The sequence below is a fragment of the Hyla sarda genome, chromosome 7 (assembly GCF_029499605.1).
Source record: "Hyla sarda isolate aHylSar1 chromosome 7, aHylSar1.hap1, whole genome shotgun sequence".
Lineage (NCBI taxonomy): Eukaryota > Metazoa > Chordata > Amphibia > Anura > Hylidae > Hyla > Hyla sarda.
The window spans coordinates 28,976,389-28,995,873 of NC_079195.1; the positions used below are offsets into that span (position 1 = coordinate 28,976,389).

General features: G+C 41.8%; 1 protein-coding gene across 2 annotated transcripts in view; it reads left to right on the forward strand.

Annotated features, from left to right (window-relative positions):
- The window catches only part of CLSTN3 (calsyntenin 3), a 141,398-nt gene that overhangs the window by 43,995 nt on the left and 77,918 nt on the right, over positions 1–19,485 (forward strand). The window lies entirely within an intron of this gene.

Below are 19,485 nucleotides of genomic sequence, written 5' to 3' on the forward strand. Positions count from 1 at the left end.
CCGATGTCCACAGGTGGGGGTTGTGCTTACAGCCCAACACCGTGATGACGTTTGGCATTTGCCAGAGAACACCAAGATTGGCAAATTTGCCACTGGCGCCCAGTGCTTTTCACAGATGAAAGCAGGTTCACACTGAGCACATGTGACAGACGTGACAAAGTAAGGAGACGCCGTGGAGAACATTCTGCGGCCTGCAACATCCTCCAGCATGACCGGTTTGGTGGTGGATCAGTAATGGTGTGGGGTGGCATTTCTTTGGGGGGGCTGCACAGCCCTTCATGTGCTTGCCAGAGTTAGCCTGACTGCCATTAGAGACCGAGATGAGATCCTCAGACCCCTTGTGAGACCTTATGCTGGTGCAGTTGGCCGTGGGTTCCTCCTAATGCAAGACAATGCTAGACCTCATGTGGCTGGAGTGTGTCAGCAGTTCCTGTAAGAGGAAGGCATTGATGCTATGGACTGGCCCGCCCGTTCCCCAGACCTGAATCCGATTGAGCACATCTGGGACATCATGTCTCGCTCCATCCACCAACTCCCAGTACTCTTCTGGATCATCCAAATGATCTCTATCAAACTTCAGATGGGCCGGGACATGTACTGGCTTAAGCAGAGGGACACGTCTGGTGGCGTAGTATGTTACTGATGGTAGCCTTTGTTACTTTGGTCCCAGCTCTCTGCAGGTCATTCACTATGCCCCCCCATGTGGTCCTGGGATATTTGCTCATTGTTATGATAATTTTGATACCACGGGGCGAGATCTTGCGTGGAGCCCCTGATTGAGGGAGATTATCAGTGGTCTTGTATGTCTTCCATTTTCTAATAATTGCTCCCACAGTTGATTTCTTCACACTAAGCTGCTTGCCTATTGCAGATTCAGTCTTTCAGCCTGGTGCAGACCTACAATTTTGTTTCTGGTGTCCTTTGACAGCTCTTTGGTCTTGGCCACAGTGGAGTTTGGAGTGGGACTGTTTGTGGTTGTGGACGGGTGTCTTTTATATTGATAACAAGTTCAAACAGGGGTCATTAATCCAGGTAACGAGTAGAGGAAAGAGGAGACTCTTAAAGAAGAAGTTACAGGTCTGTGAGAGCCAGAAATCTTGCTTGTTTGTAGGTGACCAAATACTTATTTTATTGAGGAAATTACCAATGTATTCATTAGAAATCCTACAATGTGATTTGCTGTATCCCCCCCATTCTATCTCTCATAGTTGAGGTGTACCTATGATGATAATTACAGGCCTCTCTCGTCTTGGGAGAACTTACACAATTGGTGACTGACTTTTTTCCTAGGACTAGTAACGTAATAATATGTACATAGTGACCCCCACCAGCAGAATAGTGAGTACAGCTCTGGAATATAATACAGGATGGAATCCGTGGCAGCTCCTATGTTAGTCTAATGCAGTGTTTTCCAACCAGGGTGCCTCCAGCTGTTGCAAAACTCAAACTCCCAGCATGCCCGGACAGCCAAATGCTATCTGGGCATGCTGGGAGTTGGAGTTTTGCAACAGCTCGAGGCACCCTGGTTGGGAAACACTGATCTAGTGGGAGTCAAGGTGAGAAGTGCAAAAAAATATGGATCACCTGACTCAAGTCCACATGGAGTGACACAGCAGCGCCACATGACCACAGTGGTGGTAAGCGGACCTGCATTTTTTTTTTGTGTGTTTTTTTGTAATATATGCACACTTCACTGCCTGACCTGCCGTTCCGTCTGACTCATTCATTCACTGCCCTTAGAATGTATGTGAATGTGTTGTTTTTGAGTGACCGCTGTGGAGTGGGGGGGGGGGCACTCTTCACCCAACTGTAGCATGCGATCGCAGCAGTTCTCAGGACATAGACCCAGCACAATTTAAACATTTTACATGTCTGGACAACAAGTCAAAAATAAAACTATCAACCCAAGAAATATAAGTTGCTAATGTAGTATTACCACTATTTGTACTCGCTTTAGCATGTCTTAGATAGCTTAGATGTGCTTGATAGCCCTGACAGGAGGTCGTGTAGTCCTTTCATTGCCAGTGTGATATTGTCTCAGCAGACCCAGGGCTGCTCCTTCTCTCCTGACAGAAAGTTGTGTAGACCACTCATTGTCAGTGGGGTGTTGTCTCAGCAGCTCCTTGGCTGCTCCTTCATTCCTCACAGGAAGTTGTGTAGTCCTCTCATTGACAGTGTGGTGTTGTCAGTGTGGTATCATCACCTCTGACCAGCCCCTACAGCAATGTTTCCCAACCAGGGTGCCTCCAGCTGTTGCAAAACTACAACTCCCTGCATGCTCGGACAGATGAAAGCCGTCCGGGCATGCTGGGAGTTGTAGTTTTGCAGCAGCTAGAAGCACACTGGTTTGGACACACTTACCTACAGCCTACATTCCCATCTTCCTCTCATAGACACACATACACTTATGTCTTTATTGGGACATTTAAGGAAGAATGAGACGAGTTTGCAGCATGCTGCCTTGTGCTGAACAAGGAGCAGATAAGCAATGCATACAGCAGGTGCTGCAGATTGTAGAGCAATGTTCTGCAAAAGCTCTGGGTGGTGAACTGTCAGGAGTGCTGTAGGCAGGGTGGGATGACTGTGACGAACAGCTAATGGGAAACAATGCATTCTGGGAATTGTAGTACTGAGCAGCATCTCAACCAGCAACTCCTCAAGTAGTGATTTCTCACATGGTAGGGTAAAGAATTAAAGGGGTACTCTGGTGGAAAACTTTTTTTTATTTTTATTTTTTAATTAACTGGTGCCAGAAAGTTCTGTAAATTACTTCTATTAAAAAATCTTTACCCTTCCAGTACTTTTTAGCAGCTGTATGCTACAGAGGAAATTATTTTCTTTTTGAATTTCTTTTTTTGTCTTGTCCACAGTGCTCTCTGCTGACACCTCGTGTCAGGAACTGTCCAGAGCAGCATAGGTTTGCTATGGGGATTTTCTCTTGCTCTGGACAGTTCCTGATACGGGCATCAGGTGTCAGCAGAGAGCACTGTGGACAAGACGAAAAAAGAAAGTCAAAAAGAACAGAATTTCCTCTGTAGCATACAGCTGCTAAAAAGTACTGGAAGGGTAAAGATTTTTTAATAGAAGTAATTTACAAATCTGTTTAACTTTCTGGCACCAATTGATTTAAAAAAAAAAAATTCCACCGGAGTACCCCTTTAAAGACCCAAAAAACAAATGGATTTTTGGTGGTAAGCAATGTTATATGCTCTTGCAGCAATTTTTTTTTTTTTTTTTGTACCTGATGTCGGAGTACCCCTTTTATCTCAGTATAGGAAAAACAGAGCTCTGACTGTTATAAAGATGGAGGTCCCCTTCAAGGAGGATCATTTTGCGCAGAATAACACATTATATTACGTTTCGAACCGGGGGCCACGCTAAAATCCTCTTTACCAGAAGCCAGACATGAACAAGTAGCGCAGAGGAGCGGGGACGTGAGCTACGTATGTATTTGTTTACAGAGCGGTATATATCAATCTCTCCGTGTATAATCCTGTGTGTATAATAAGTGAAAACGCTGGGCGTCTCCGCAGTGACAAAGAGTTTGGGATTAGACATTTATCCCCATTCTCTCTGTCTTATCCTAATCCCCTCACTACTGGCAGGATCGCTTTACTGAGAACACACAGAAATGACATAAATCCTTACATAACCTGCCCTTACCTGCGAGCGAAGTAACGGGGTGCCCAGCGGGCCGTGGATGCCGCCTAACATGGTATAGCATGTAGTATTTAACCTGTATACATGGAATTTTATCCTCATATAAGGGCCTAAAGCAGTATTTCCCAATCAGGGTACCTCGAGCTGTTGCAAAACTACAACTCCCAGCATGCCCGGACAGCCTTCGGCTGTCCGGGCATGCTGGGAGTTGTAGTTTCGCCACAGCGGGAGGCACCTTGGTTGGGAAATACTGGCCTATGTTACGCCGAGCGCTCCGGGTCCCTGCTCCTCCCCTGAGCGCTCGCGGTGTTCGTCTCTGTGCAGTGCCACGGTCAGACCCGCTGACCGGGAGCGCTGCACTAATGTCACCGGCGGGGATGCGATTCGCGTAGCCCAATCTCCTCACCTGCCCCGTCCTCTGCCTGCTCAGTCCCGGCACGCGCGGCCATGCTCTTTAGGGCGCGCGCGCCGGCTCTCTGAGATTTAAAGGGCCAGTGCGCCATTGATCGGTGCTTGGCCCAATCAGTACCTGAACCTGTACCTTCCTTATAAAAACCCACTTCCCCTTCCTGTCATCGCCGGATCTTGTTGCCTTGTGCCCTGTGAAAGCGTTTAGTGTGTTCCCAAGCCAGTGTTCCTGACCTTCTGCTGTTGCCCCTGACTATGATCCTTGCTGCCTTCCCTGACCTTCTGCTACATCCGACCTTGCTCTTGCCTTGTCCTTCTGTACCGCGCCTGTCTCAGCTGTCAGCTGGGGTTGAGACGCTATCGGGTGGAACGACCTGGGGGTTACCTGCCGCTGCAAGTCTATCCCGCTTTGCGGCGGCTCTGGTGAAAACCAGTAACCCCTTAGACTCCGTTCCCCTGGTACGGCCCACGTCATCACCTCACTGACACAGAGGATCCACCACCAGCGTCCTCGCTGCATACTTATCCGGATCCTGACAGCCTATAACGTACATCAGGCTTCCTACTCACACAGTTGAGGGATTGTTACACAGTTTCCTTCAGTTAGAGCAAAGATCTAATATTTTTAAGGGGTACTGCAACGTCATGATTAAAAAAAAAAAAAAAAAAGCATACAGCATTGCTTACCTGTTTGCCCCAGTTTTTAAAGCCCCCCCAAAATCCAGAATCCCAGAATGCAATGATTTCCCTCAGCTTTTCATTACAGCCCTCCCACCCTGCCTAGTCTCCTCCCACAGGACTCCTGACAGTTCCCAGCCCATTGCTCCTGCAGAACATTGCATAACTCAGCAGACTATCTTCCCACACAGCATGTCTGCAAAAACTGCTGCATGCATTCCCTGTCTGCATTTAGACAATAGATGTGGAGAATTCACACTAAGATGGGCCATAAATTGTCCTTTTCTAGGAACATAGACTAAATAGATAAGGTTGAGAAAAAAGGGTGAAGGAGGGAGGGGGGAGCAGGGAAGAGACTGATAATTAAAGGGGTATTCCAGGCAAAAACTTTTTTTTTATATATCAACTGGCTCCGGAAAGTTAAACGGATTTGTAAATTACTTCTATTAAAAAATCTTAATCCTTCCAATAGTTATTAGCTTCTGAAGTTGAGTTGCTGTTTTCTGTCTAACTGCTTTCTGATGACTCACGTCCCGGGAGCTGTGCAGATCCTATGGGGATATTCTCTCATCATGCAAGGGATATTCTCCCATCATGCACAGCTCCCGTGACGTGACATCATCATTGAGCAGTTAGAAAACTTCAGAAGCTAATAACTATTGGAAGGATTAAGATTTTTTAATAGAAGTAATTTACAAATCTGTTTAGGTTATAAGAGAATACAGTACAGAACAGGATATAAGAGAATACAGTGCAGGATATAAGAGAATACAGTACAGTGCAGGTTATAAGAGAATACAGTACAGTACAGGTTATAAGAGAATCCAGTACAGTACAGGTTATAAGAGAATACAGTACAGTACAGGATATAAGAGAATACAGTACAGCACAGGATATAAGAGAATACATTGCAGTACAGGATATAAGAGAATACATTACAGGATATAAGAGAATACAGTACAGTGCAGGTTATAAGAGAATCCAGTACAGGATATAAGAGAATCCAGTACAGTACAGGATATAAGAGAATACAGTGCAGGATATAAGAGAATACATTACAGGATATAAGAGAATACAGTACAGTGCAGGTTATAAGAGAATACATTACAGGATATAAGAGAATACAGTACAGTGCAGGTTATAAGAGAATACAGTACAGGATATAAGAGAATACATTACAGTACAGGATATAAGAGAATACAGTACAGGATATAAGAGAATACAGTACAGGATATAAGAGAATACATTACAGGATATAAGAGAATACATTACAGGATATAAGAGAATACATTACAGGATATAAGAGAATACATTACAGTACAGGATATAAGAGAATACAGTGCAGGTTATAAGAGAATACAGTACAGGATATAAGAGAATACAGTACAGGATATAAGAGAATACAGTACAGTACAGGATATAAGAGAATACAGTACAGTGCAGGTTATAAGAGAATACAGTACAGGATATAAGAGAATACATTACAGTACAGGATATAAGAGAATACAGTATATAGCACAGGTTATAAGAAATTTTGATAATGAGATAAGAAGCTCAAATCCACATTGAGTCCCCTGTTTTTCGAGTCAAAAAACAGTATCATTTTGGCTTCAAATGTCTTTCTCTATTGTGTGTTTTTGAAGTTCCCTCTCAGTCTCCTGATTGTAAAGTCATGTATGGAGCGGCCTGTTTGGGTAAAATGGTGTCCAGCTGGGGTGCAGTAGTCCTTTTCTTTATGGCGGTTGATGGAATGTCTGTGTAGGTTCATCCTTTCGTTGAGTTTCCGGCCGGTTTCCCCAATGTAGCATCCCGTGTCACACTTGGTGCATTGTATCATGTAGACCACATTTGGGGATGTGCAGGAGTATAGTCCCTTAATGTTATATGTCTTGTTGTTGTGGGTGGCTTCCATTTTGGTGCAGATATGTTGGCAGAGTTTACAGCGAGGTTTGGTGCAGGGTTTGGTCCCATTGTCTGTGTCTGTTCTTTCTGTAGGTAATTTTCGGCTGACCAGCTTTTGTTTTAAATTGAGTGGTTGTCTGAAGGCCAAGATGGGAGGTTCGGGGAAGATTTCTTTTAGCATCTCATCTTCCGCCAGTATCAGCTGAAGGTCCTTGATAATTTTGCGTGTTTCTTCAAGGGCCGGATTGCATGTGGCTACCAGTGGTACGTGTGGTGATGGTTGTATCTCTCTGTATTGCAGCAGGTGTTCCCGTGGTGTTTGAAGGGCGGAGTGTATTTTCCTATTGATGGTCTTTGGTTTGTATCCTTTTTGTTAGAATTTCTCAGACAGTGTTTGTAGGTGCAGGTCTCTGTCATCAGGGTTGGAGCAGATGCGATGGTACCTGGTAACTTGGCTCTATATGATGCCTTTCTTTGTGTGTGATGGATGGAAACTGGATTTATGTAGATAGCTGGATCGGTCTGTGGGTTTTCTGTACACAGACGTTTGTAGTGTGTTCCTGTTTATTGTGACAGTAGTGTCCAGGAAGTTCACACTTTCTGTAGAAAAGTCCATTTTCAGTTTGATAGATGGGTTGAATGTGTTAAAGGCGTCATGAATCTTTCTGAGTTTTTCTTTTCCTTCTGTCCAAATGATGAAAATATCATCAATGTAACAGTAGTATCTGTAGGGTTTGTGAAGTTGTGTGTCTAGAAATCGTTGTTCAAGGTCAGCCATGAATAGGTTGACATATTGTGGTGCCATCCTGATCCCCATTGCAGTGCCCATCATTTGTAGATATATGTCGCTGTTGAAGCTGAAGTAGTTGTGTGTTAGGATGAATTCTATTAGTTTAGTGATGACTCCAGGACTGTATTTTCGGTTGTGGGTTTGGAATGAGAGGAACAGGGAGCAGGCATCAATTCCATCTCCATGAGGGATGTTGCTGTATAAGAATTCTACATCCATTGTTACCAATATGGAGTTGGCAGGCAAGTTTGTAATCTGATTGAGTTTGTTAAGAAAGTCAGTGGTGTCCTGTATGAAGCTGCTGGTGTTTTTGACAAAGGGCTTAAATAGGTTTTCTACCAAGTCAGAGATCTGTTCTGTTAATGTGTCCATACCTGTTATTATTGGTCCCAGTTTTGTGAATTTTTGCAAGCATGTAGAATGTCCCTGTTATTGGATTTATGGGTATGAGTGTCTCTAATCCTTTCTGTGACTTTTTTGGGAAGGATTCAATCAATTTCTTCATTTCCAGAGTGTATTCTTTGGTGGGGTCTACTGTCAGTTTCTTGTAGTATGTAGTGTCTGACAATTGTCTGTTTCCCTCTTTTATGTAATTCTCAGTGTTCATTATCACCACTGCTCCTCCTTGTCTGCTTGGTTTGATTTGACTCATCCCTAAAGGACTAATGATCAAAAATCCAGTGGCAACAACGCATAACTCCCAATATGCCTCTGCAAACGCACCAGCGAAAAACTGAGGAATCATCTAATCCACCAACTGTACAAGAAAACAGAAGACATCAAACATTTAAAACAATCCCTCCTTCAGGATCTATGGGAAACGCATCAACATATGGCTGAACAAGCGGAAAAGGATATACAATACTTCAATAGACAACAGAAAAGAGAACTCTTCATGAAGAAAAATAAGAAACTAAGGAAACTCTCTCAAAATTTAAACCAACACCAGACAGAGAGAGAAACCAGGATCATTACAAGCAATGGAATACCTGAAACAACTGATACAAGCAATGGAATACCTGAAACAACTGATGACCTCTCCACTACTCCTTACAAAAATATGAGCACCGCCACTCCTGACAACAATCGGACCACTACTCCTGACAACAATATGACCACTATTCCTGACAACAATACAGACAACACAGGGATTATAAATATTTCAGATTATGAACTATCCAACTCTGAGAGATCTGTTCTCTCTAAAGGACTATCATTCTGTCCAAGCACTAAACTGGATGACATCAAACTATACTCAAACTTGGAAGTATTCTTTTGGAGACTACGACTAAAAGAGTACTTTCATAAGAGGACCGTACTTCAACAACCCTGGATTACAATATCAAGAAAAAGAATTCTGATTTTACTCCATCACCAGGACGCAACAGCAAACTGGACAGCTAGATTGCAAGTTTCAGATTAAGAACAGCATCCCTGGTCAAAAAACACCATTATAAAACCAACTACAATCTCTCAAAACTAGAAACAGACGTCATCAAAAACTTAAGGAATAGTCAAACCATAACAATCAAACCAGCAGACAAGGAGGAGCAGTGGTGATAATGAACACTGAGGATTACATCAAAGAGGGAAACAGAAAATCGTCAGACACTACATACTACAAGAAACTGACTGAAGACCCCACCAAAGAATACACTCTGGAATTAAAGAAATTGATTGAATCCTTCCCAAAAGAGTCACAGAAAGGATTGGAGACCCACAAATCCCATAACAGGGACATTCTACATGCTTTCAAAAATCCACAAAACCAGGAACCCAGTCCGACCAATAATAACAGGTATGGACACGTTAACAGAACAGATCTCTGACTTGGTAGAAAACCTATTAAAGCCCTTTGTCAAAAACACCAGCAGCTTCATACAGGACACCACTGACTTTCTTAACAAATTCAATCAGATTACTAACTTGCCTGCCAACTCCATATTGGTAACAATGGATGTAGAATCCTTATGCAGCAACATCCCTCACAGAGATGGAATTGATGCCTGCTCCCTGTTCCTCTCATTCCAAACCCACAACCAAAAATACAGTCCTGGAGTCATCACTAAACTAATAGAATTCATCCTAACACACAACTACTTCAGTTTCAACAGTGACATATATTTACAAATGATGGGCACTGCAATGGGGACCAGGATGGCACCACAATATGCCAACCTATTCATGGCTGACCTTGAACAACGATTTCTAGACACACAACTTCACAAACCCTACAGATACTACTGTTACATTGATGATATTTTCATTATTTGGACAGAAGGAAAAGAAAAACTCAGAAAGTTTCATGACGCCTTTAACACATTCAATCTATCTATCAAACTCAAAATGGACTTCTCTACAGAAATGTGAACTTCCTGGACACCACTGTCACAATAAACAGGAACACACTACAAACGTCTGTATATAGAAAACCCACAGACCGATCCAGCTATCTACATAAATCCAGTTTCCATCCTTCACACACAAAGAAAGGCATCATATACAGCCAAGCTACCAGGTACCACCGCATCTGCCCCAACCCTGATGACAGAGACCTGCACCTACAAACACTGTCTGAGAAATTCAAACAAAATGGATACAAACCAAAGACCATCAATAGGAAAATACACTCCGCCCTTCAAACACCACGGGAACACCTGCTACAATACAGAGAGATACAACCATCACCACGCGTACAACTGGTAGCCACATTCAATTCGGCCCTTGAAGAAATACGCAAAATTATCAAGGACCTGCAGCTGATACTGGCGGAAGATGAGATGCTAAAAGAAATCTTCTCTGAACCTCCCATCTTGGCCTTCAGACAACCACACAATTTAAAACAAAAGCTGGTCAGCCCAAAATTACCTACAGAAAGAACAGACACAGACAATGGGACCAAACCCTGCACCAAACCTCGCTGTAAACTCTGCCAACATATCTGCACTAAAATGGAAGCCACCCACAACAACAAGACATATAACATTAAGGGACTATACTCCTGCACATCCCCAAATGTGGTCTACAGGATACAATGCACCAAGTGTGACACGGGATGCTACATTGGGGAAACCGGACGGAAACTCAACGAAAGGATGAATCTACACAGACATTCCATCAACCGCCATAAAGAAATGATTACTGCACCCCAGTTGGACATCATTTTACCCAAACAGGCCGCTCCATACAGGACCTTACAATCAGGATACTGAGAGGGAACTTCAAAAACACACAAGAGAGAAAGACATTTGAAGCCAAAATGATACTGTTTTTTGACTCGAAAAACAGGGGACTCAATGTGGATTTAAGCTTCTTATCTAATTATCAACATTTCTTATAACGTGTACTGTAATGTATTCTCTTATATCCTGTACTGTATTCTCTTATATCCTGTACTGTACTGGATTCTCTTATAACCTGTACTGTAATGTATTCTCTTATATCCTGTACTGTATTCTCTTATATCCTGTACTGTACTGTATTCTCTTATATCCTGTACTGTAATGTATTCTCTTATATCCTGTACTGTATTCTCTTATATCCTGTACTGTACTGTATTCTCTTATATCCTGTACTGTATTCTCTTATATCCTGTACTGTAATGTATTCTCTTATATCCTGTACTGTATTCTCTTATATCCTGTACTGTACTGTATTCTCTTATATCCTGTACTGTATTCTCTTATATCCTGTACTGTACTGTATTCTCTTATATCCTGTACTGTATTCTCTTATATCCTGTATTGTATTCTCTTATATCCTGTACTGTACTGTACTGTATTCTCTTATATCCTGTATTGTATTCTCTTATATCCTGTACTGGATTCTCTTATATCCTGTACTGTACTGTATTCTCTTATATCCTGTACTGTATTCTCTTATATCCTGTACTGTATTCTCTTATATCCTGTACTGTATTGTATTCTCTTATATCCTGTACTGTACTGGATTCTCTTATATCCTGTACTGTATTCTCTTATATCCTGTACTGTACTGTATTCTCTTATATCCTGTACTGTACTGGATTCTCTTATATCCTGTACTGTAATGTATTCTCTTATATCCTGTACTGTACTGGATTCTCTTATATCCTCTACTGTATTCTCTTATATCCTGTACTGTATTCTCTTATATCCTGTACTGTACTGGATTCTCTTATATCCTGCACTGTAATGTATTCTCTTATATCCTGTACTGGATTCTCTTATATCCTGTACTGTATTCTCTTATATCCTGTACTGTACTGTATTCTCTTATATCCTGTACTGTATTCTCTTATATCCTGTACTGGATTCTCTTATATCCTGTACTGTACTGGATTCTCTTATATCCTGTACTGTACTGTATTCTCTTATATCCTGTACTGTATTCTCTTATATCCTGTACTGTACTGTATTCTCTTATATCCTGTACTGTACTGTATTCTCTTATATCCTGTACTGTACTGTATTCTCTTATATCCTGTACTGTATTCTCTTATATCCTGTACTGTACTGGATTCTCTTATATCCTGTACTGTATTCTCTTATATCCTGTACTGTACTGGATTCTCTTATATCCTGTACTGTATTCTCTTATATCCTGTACTGGATTCTCTTATATCCTGTACTGTACTGTATTCTCTTATATCCTGTACTGTATTCTCTTATATCCTGTACTGTACTGGATTCTCTTATATCCTGTACTGTATTCTCTTATATCCTGTACTGGATTCTCTTATATCCTGTACTGTAATGTATTCTCTTATATCCTGTAATGTATTCTCTTATATCCTGTACTGGATTCTCTTATATCCTGTACTGTATTCTCTTATATCCTGTACTGTACTGTACTGTATTCTCTTATATCCTGTACTGTAATGTATTCTCTTATATCCTGTACTGTATTCTCTTATATCCTGTACTGTACTGGATTCTCTTATATCCTGTACTGTACTGGATTCTCTTATATCCTGTACTGTATTCTCTTATAACCTGTACTGTACTGGATTCTCTTTTACATCTCACTTTGTCCTGCTTAATTACCAGTCTCTCCCCTGCTCCCCCTTCCCTCCCTCCCCCTTTTTTCTCATCCTTATCTATTTAGTCTATGTTCCTAGAAAAGGACAATTTATGGCCCATCTTAGTGTGAATTCTTCATATCTATTGTCTTAACCCCTGCATATTTGTGAGATATGTGTGTGTATGACAGGGAGAAGGTTATGTAAGCTATAGGGGCTTGTCAGCGGTGATGATGTGATGGCCCAGTACTGAAGTGGCCCTTCTGTACACTATTGGTCCTATAAGGTGGACTCAGTCCCAGTCCCCTGCCCTCACACTTCTAAGAACTCTCATTGTCTGTATAGAGTTTATGTATTGCACTGTGTGTCAATGGATCTTTAAATCCTGTTGTTAAGCCCAATGTAACCAAGGAAGGTGGTTACATTGTCACATGATGATGGTTGTCATATGTTAAGTCACATGTTTTGTTACCCAGAGAGCACCAGGTGACTAGATGACCTGCAGCTAGCCTATGGGCTCCTTGCTCATCCCCCCTTTATTAGTAGCCAGTGTCTAGCACATCTGGAGGCCTCAAGCCTAAATTGCTGCCACAGATCGGTAAGTCAAGTCATCTCTGTCTGCTGTCACTATCTTCGGTCAACTCAAGTCAGCGTGGCTGTGCTAGAGTCTGTCAAGTTACTGCAAGTCCCAGCAAGCTGCGAGATCCCTCGTGTTACTGGTCACCTCTCTGGAAACCTTACTACCCAGTAAATACCTGTTCAACTTCAGTAAAACTACCGTTAACCTTAACCTGGCCTTGGACTATTATTTGCCCCTGCCTAACCTAGGAGTAATGGGATTACCTTTGGGTGGTTAAATAGGCAAACCATACTTTGGTGTCACAAACACTAAGGGGTTAACACCATCTACCCCTGGGCAACACCATCTGCCCCTACACCTCAAATCTCACCCCCGTGGCTCACCACAAAATGTGTTATCACTTTAAGAGTTATACCATGTGATATGTCATGTGATTGCTACCCAGGAGGTATCAGTGACCAGGTGATCCAGAGTGACCTATGGGCTGCCTGCTGGTCTCTCCCATATAAGCCCTGGGTGGAGCTTCTCTCTCTTTTACACCAAGTCTTTGCTGAGGTCCAGTGCAGTCGCCTAGTGTGTGTGTCCAGAATATTGGAGGCCTAAAGTCAAGTCCTACAGCCACAGTCAAGTGCAAGTAAGCTAAACCTGCAGCATTTTCCGTCATGAGTCAAGTCAGTCTCTGTAAAATTGTCAAGCAACATGGCCTGCACCAAATTGTCTAGTCCTACTACAAGTCCCAGCGAGCCCTTAAGGTCTCTTTGTCACTGGTCACCTCCTTGGGCCCTGGCTGAACTGTTTAGACTTTACCATCTGTCTGCCCTCAGTAAAGCTATCGTTGTCCGTAACTTGACGTTGGAGTCATTATTGCCCCCATGCCTAGCCCAGGATCCAGCGGTATACCTTCGGGTGGTTATAGGCTAAACCACGACCCTGACGTCACGAATACAAGGGGTTAATGTCATCTGCCCCTAGGGTAACAACATCTGCCCTGCATCACTCCCCGCCACCACACATATGTTGTGCAGTGTATTGTATTATAAAATGTGTTGTATCTTTAAGAGTTATGTCATGTGATTGTTACCCAGGAGGTATCAGTGACCAGGTGATCCCAAGAGTGACCTATGGGCTCCCTGCTAGTCTCCCCCATATAAGTCCTGGGTGGAGCTTCTCTCTCTTCTGCTGAGGTCCAGTGCAGTCTTGTCTAGTGTGTGTGTCCAGAGTGTTGGAGACCTCAAAGTCCAGTCCTGCAGCCACCATCAAGTCAAGTAAGATAAAGTCACAGCTTTATGGGTCAAGTCAAGTCAGTGTGGTCTGCATTCAATTGTCCAGTCCTACTACAAGTCCCAGCAAGCCCTTAAGGTCTCTGAGTTACTGGTCACCTCCTTGGGCCCTGGCTGAACTGTATAGACTTTACCAACTGTCTACCCTCAGTAAAGCTACCGTTGTCTGTAACTTGGCGTCAGAGTCATTATTGCCCCCGTGCCTAGCCCAGGATCCAGCGGTATACCTTCGGGTGGTTTTAGGCTAAACCACACCCTGGCGTCACGAATACAAGGGGTTAATGCCATCTGCCCCTAGGGCCTAGAGTAACAATCTGCCCTCATCACACCCCGCTACCACAGATGCGTTGTCTCAAGCGGAAGGGAAGTGCCAGGGAGCTGCTGAGACCACCACACTGACAATATCAGGACTACAAAATTCTTCCGGCCAGGGGAGAATCAATTAAAAAACATGTTGAAGCCAGTACAATTAATGATAATTATATTAGTAAGTTATATTTCTTGGGGTGATAGATCAGAATCTCCAGCTGGAGTTTCTACAGGCAGAAATTCCGTAGTGTGCGTAGACCTTTAAACTGCAATCACATGACATTTTTAGGGGTCTGTGGTGCTGTATAGCCTCAAAAAGGGACGAACCTATAGACTTTAATGGGCCAAATATGGTCTAATTTTGAGTACATTCAGTTCTCTAGGTGTGGGTCTTATGAACACGGTCCACCACGTTTCCATAAATAATTGCGCGCAGTGACGTGTCACACACAGCTCCACCCAACATAACATCATGACATAACTTAACCCCTTAAGGACGCAGGACGTAAATGTACGTCCTGGTGCGGTGGTACTTAACGCACCAGGACGTACATTTACGTTCTGTGCATAACTGCGGGCATCGGAGCGATGCCCGTGTCATTCGCGGCTGATCCCGGCTGCTGATCGCAGCCAGGGACCCGCCGGCAATGGCCGACGCCCGCGATTTCGCGGGCGTCTGCCATTAACCCCTCAGGTGCCGGGATCAATACAGATCCCGGCATCTGCGGCAGTGCGCGATTTGAATGAATGATCGGATCACCCGCAGCGCTGCTGCGGGGATCCGATCATTCATAACGCCGCACGGAGGTCCCCTCACCTTCCTCCGTCCGGCTCCCGGCGTCTCCTGCTCTGGTCTGTGATCGAGCAGACCAGAACAGAAGATCACCGAAAACACTGATCTGTTCTATGTCCTATACATAGAACAGATCAGTATTAGCAATCATGGTATTGCTATGAATAATCACCTATGGGGACTATTCAAGTGTAAAAAAAAATGTAAAAGTAAAAGTAAAAAAAAATGGAAAAATCCCCTCCCCCCAATAAAAAAGTAAAACGTCATTTTTTTCCTATTTGGTATCGCCGTGTGCGTATATGTCCGAACAATTAAAATAAAATGTTAATGATCCCGTACGGTGAACGGCGTGAACGAAAAAAAAAAAACGTCCAAAATTCCTACTTTTTTAATACATTTTATTTAAAAAAAAATTATAAAAAATGTATCAAAAGTTTTTTATATGCAAATGTGGTATATAAAAAAGTACAGATCATGGCGCAAAAAATGAGCCCCCATACCGCCGCTTATACGGAAAAATAAAAAAGTTAGAGGTCATCAAAATAAAGGGATTATAAACGTACTAATTTGGTTAAAAAGTTTGTGATTTTTTTTAAGCACAACAATAATATAAAAGTATATAATAATGGGTATCATTTTAATCGTATTGACCCTCAGAATAAAGAACACATGTCATTTTTACCATAAATTGTACGTCGTGAAAACGAAACCTTCCAAAATTAGCAAAATTCCGTTTTTCGTTTTAATTTCACCACAAAAATAGTGTTTTTTGGTTGCGCCATACATTTTATGATATAATGAGTGATGTCATTACAAAGGACAACTGGTCGCGCAAAAAACAAGCCCTCATACTAGTCTGTGGATGAAAACATAAAAGAGTTATGATTTTTAGAAGGCGAGGAGGAAAAAATGAAAACGTAAAAATTCAATTGTCTGAGTCCTTAAGGCCAAAATGGGCTGAGTCCTTAAGGGGTTAAAGGGGTATTCCAGGAAAAAACTTTTTTATATATATCAACTGGCTCCAGAAAGTTAAACAGATTTGTAAATTACTTCTATCTCATCAGAAATTACTTAGACAGAAAAGAACAACCTAAACTTCAGAAGCTCATAAGTACTGAAAGGATTAAGATTTTTGAATAGAAGTAATTTACAAATCTGTTTAACTTTCTGGAGCCAGTTGATATATATATATATATATATATATATATATATATATATATATATATATATATCATGAAGAAAGAGAGGGACTCCAGCTCAGCTCAGGAAAATACGGCTTTATTCACATCAACGAGGCAACAGGTAACAGGGAGAAAGTGATGCGTTTCGGCCAGGTGCTGTATATATATATATATATATATATATATATATATATATATATATATAAAAGTTTTTTCCTGGATAACCCCTTTAAAGGGGTACTCCGCTAGAAAACCTTTTTTTTTTTTTCTTAATCAACTGTTGCCAGAAAGTTAAACAGATTTGTAAATTACTTCTATTTAAAAATCTTAATCCTTCCAGTACTTATCAGCTCCACAGGAAGTTCTTTTCTTTTTGAATTTCCTTTCTGCCTGACCACAGTGCTCTCTGCTGACACCTCTGTCCATTTTAGGAACTGTCCAGAGTACAAGCAAATCCCCATAGCAAATCTATTCTGCTCTGGACAGTTCTTGACATGAACAGAGGTGGCAGCAGGGAGCCTTTTGGTCAGACAGAAAGGAAATTCGAAAAGAAAAGAACGTCCAGTGGAGCATATAGTAGCTAATAAGTACTGTAAGGATTAAGATTTTTTAATAGAAGTAATTTACTAATCTGTACTTTAATTTACTAATAACTTTCTGGCACCAGTTGATTTTAAAAATGTTTTCCAGGGGAGTACCCCTTTAACACTCCTTGTTCCATGAATGTGAATCATGGCACATTTGGACCTAAAATCTACCAATAAAAATCTAGACATGGTGGCTTGCGACATTTCCGCCCACTGTGAAGAATAAAAATTTCAATATAAAGTATTATCAGTATTATATTTTTCTGTAACCCATCATGCTTCATTCTGGATTAACAGAATTTTCCTCTAGAGCAGTGGTCTTCAACCTGCGGACCTCCAGATGTTGCAAAACTACAACTCCCAGCATGCCCGGACAGCCAACGGCTGTCCGGGCATGCTGGGAGTTGTAGTTTTGCAACATCTGGAGGTCTGCAGGTTGAAGACCACTGCTCTAGAGAAAAATTCCTTTGTCTGAGAATTTTAACATTTTAAAATAATTTTTGGAAAAACATAGAAAAGTAGGTGAAATACATTTGGAAGGCTGGGGAGTCACTTGCTACTTTGATATTGATCTGCTGAATTACCAGGTATTCTGGATTATCAGACACTAAATGAACTAAACCCATTTGTCAGAGTAAAAAAAAAAAAAACTGAAAATAAAATTTGTTATCATGGTCGAAGTGTCTTTGGGTTGTGATGTAACTTAAAATCCTAATTTTAGTCAATTTTACTGCAATTCCTAATCAAATCCATTAGAACAATATTTCCCAACCAGGATACCTCCAGCTGTTGCAAAGCTACCACATCCAGCATGCCCGGACAGCCTTTGAATGGGCATGCTTGGAATTGCAGTTTTGCAACAGCTGGAGGCACCATGGTTGGGAAACACTGCATTAGAGAATCTAATTTCTCTAAATTCTGTCTGCATTACCAGATTTGCTGGATTACAAAATTATAGGAATATCACCTTATAGATGCATTTCCAGAATGAATGGGCATGCTGGGAGTTGTAGTTTTGCAACAGCTGGAGGCACTCTGGCTGGGAAACACTTCATTGGAGCATAGGGCTTCCCATCACTCTGTCTGAATTACAAATTTTGCTGGATTAACAGATATCAGATTAAAGGAATTTCACCCTATAGATGCATTTCCAGATTAAATGGGCATCCTGGGAGTTGATGTTTTGCAACAGCTGGAGGCACCCCGGTTGGGAAACACTGCATTAGAGAATAGCGCTTCTCTCTGCTCTGTCTGGATTACTAGATTTGCTAGATTATCATAATCAAATTAAAGGAATTTCACCTTATAGATGCATTTCCATAATGAATGGACATGCTGGGAGTTGTAGTTTTCCAACAGCTGGAGGCACTCTGGTTGGGAAACATTGCATAAGAGAATAGCGTTATTCTCCGCTCTTTCTGGATTACCAGATTTGCGGCATTATCAAATATCAGATTAAAAGAAATTTCACTCTTTCCATTCTGAGAATAAATGGGCATGCTGGGAGTTGTAGTTTTGCAACAGCTGGAGGCACTCTGGTTGGGAAACATTGCATTAGAGAATATCGTTAATCTCCTTCTCTGTCTGGATTACCAGATTTGCTGGATTATCGAATATCAGATTAAAATAAATTTCACTGTTTCCATTCCAAGAATGAATGGGCATGCTGGGAGTTGTAGTTTTCCAACAGCTGGAGGCACTCTGGTCGGGAAACATTATATAAGAGAATAGGGTTATTCTCCGCTCTGTCTGGATTATCAAATTTGCTGGATTATCAAATATCAGATTAAAAGAAATTTCACTGTTTCCATTCTGAGTATGAATGGGCATGCTGGGAGTTGTAGTTTTGCAACAGCTGGAGGCACTCTGGTCGGGAAACATTGCATAAGAGAATAGGGTTATTCTCCGCTCTGTCTGGATTACCAGATTCACTGGATTATCAAATATCAGATTAAAAGAAATTTCACTGTTTCCATTCTGAGTATGAATGGGCATGCTGGGAGTTGTAGTTTTGCAAGAGCTGGAGGTCCACAGTTTAGAGACCACTGCCATATCCTCTAGCACAGTGTTTCCCAACCAGGGTGCCTCCATCTGTTGCAAAACTACAACTCCCAGCATGCCCGGACAGCCGAAGGCTGTCCGGGCATGCTGGGAGTTGTAGTTTTGCAACAGCTGGAGGCACCCTGGTTGGGAAACATTGCATTAGAAAATAGCATTTTTTTTTTACTGGATTGTCATATTAAAGTAATTTTACTGTATATATGCATTTCCAAAATGAATGAATGGATTCATTAAAATTTTTATTTTTATTTTCAGTC